Source organism: Canis lupus, chromosome 17 (assembly GCF_003254725.2).
Source record: "Canis lupus dingo isolate Sandy chromosome 17, ASM325472v2, whole genome shotgun sequence".
Taxonomy (NCBI): Eukaryota; Metazoa; Chordata; class Mammalia; order Carnivora; family Canidae; genus Canis; species Canis lupus.
The window spans coordinates 35,812,302-35,814,131 of NC_064259.1; the positions used below are offsets into that span (position 1 = coordinate 35,812,302).

The 1,830-nt window shown below is 52.0% G+C and overlaps 1 pseudogene; it reads left to right on the forward strand.

Moving 5' to 3' along the window:
* Positions 1–768: 768 nt before the first annotated feature.
* On the forward strand, positions 769–1,459 carry LOC112664416 (trafficking protein particle complex subunit 4-like; annotated as a pseudogene).
* Positions 1,460–1,830: the final 371 nt, after the last annotated feature.

Genomic DNA, 1,830 nt, shown 5'->3' on the forward strand with positions numbered 1-1,830 from the left:
CTTCAAATGAAAATGCAGTGCAGGCGGGCTGGTGCCCTCACCAGGGTAGCAGAGGCCCATGCCGGGCTCAGAGTCAGTGGGTGACAAGGAAGGAGGTATTGACTGGGGAATCTGGAAGAGAAACAGGCAGAAGTAGAATGAGCCAGTTCTTATTAATGGGGTGCTCTTGGGGAGAGCATGGGCTCTACCCAGTGATTCAGAAGGGGTCTTGAGCCCTCAAATGAATTACATCCTTCATGCCTATCACTTGCAGCTCCTCTCTGGGGCAACCAACTCATCCAGACTTGCTTCTCCTGGCTTTAAAACCCCAAGTCTTGCACCCTGGAAAACCTTTCTGTGCCGGGCAAACAAGGACCAGCTGGCTATGGAGTTTCACAGCAAGATGATTCGAGAGCCTTGTGCTGACCTTGGGGGTGTGAATGTGGTGACCTGAGCTGCAGTTTCTTCTCTGGAACCCCGGGTTTTTTTTCAGTGACAGGATTTGGGAGCCTCCTGAATGCCATCGTCCTTCCTACCTGTGGGTGCTGTCGGCCCTGCATAGGCTTGGGGAGGTCCTTTCTGGCTAAACAATGCAGACAAAGAGGGTGCAGATGGTGCCCCTGCTCCTGGTGGCTGGGGTACAGGGACTGTCCTGAACCTCACGTGCTCCTCCTTTTTGATCTTGGGCCCGTGGCCATGAAACAGAGAGAATTTGGAGCTCTAGCCAGAATGGAGTTGGCCTCACACCTCCACTCCTTGATTCTAGAAAAATCAGTCTGGGCCGCCGCAATGGCGATTTTTAGTGTGTATGTGGTGAGCAAAGCTGGCGGCCTGATCCACCGGCTGGACAGCTACGCACCAAGGGCCGAGGCTGAGAAAACTTCCAGTCACCCTCTTGATCTGCTGCTCAAGCTGCACGACGAGCGTGTCCTAGCTGCCTTCGGCCAGCACGACAGCATCCGGGTGGGCCACAGTGCTGGCCATCAATGGCGTGGACGTGAACGGCAAGTTCACGGCTGATGGGAAAGAGGTGCTGGGGTACTTGAGCAATCCTGCCAATTACCCGGTGTCTATTCGATCTGGCCGACCTCGCCTCACCTCCAATGAGAAGCTTATGTTGGCCTCTATGTTCCACTCGCTGTTTGCAATCGGTTCCCAGCTGTCTCCAGAACAGGGCAGCTCAGGCACTGAGATGCTGGAGACCGACTCGTGCAAACTGCACTGCTTCCAGACACTGACAGGGATCAAGTTTGCGGTGCTGGCGAATCCTAGGCAAGCGGGAATAGATTCTCTTCTCCAAAAGATTTATGAGATCTACTCAGACTTTGCCCTCAAGAATCCATTCTACTCCCTCGAAATGCCCATCAGGTGTGAGCTGTTTGACCAGAACCTGGAGTTAGCCCTGGAGGTGGCAGAGAAGGCTGGAACTTTTGGGCCTGGATCATAGGCTGAGCCTGCAATGGATCCCCCACATTTTGGGATGTCCTGCAGCAGGGATCCTGTTGTATCCATTCCAATGGAGAGGCCCACAGCTTTGTTAGTGCCCTTGGAGATGGGAGGATGCTGAGCCTGATGACATGTACTGATCCCTGAGCCTTAATACATGCTCTCTGGGCTCCTGTATTTCTTGTGGGCCTACTTCCCAACTCTGTACAGGTTTATTTATGGAGGCATTAGGCCCATAAATGCTAAATAAATAAACATTCCTTTTACCTGGAAAAAAAAAAAAAGAAAGAAAAATCAGACTGAAACTTAGGCACATTGCATAGCACCTGTTCCCCACATGATCATGTGTTTGTTAAGCACTGGACCTTTTCTCTATTGTCCAGTGAGAGCCATCTTTCCCATTCC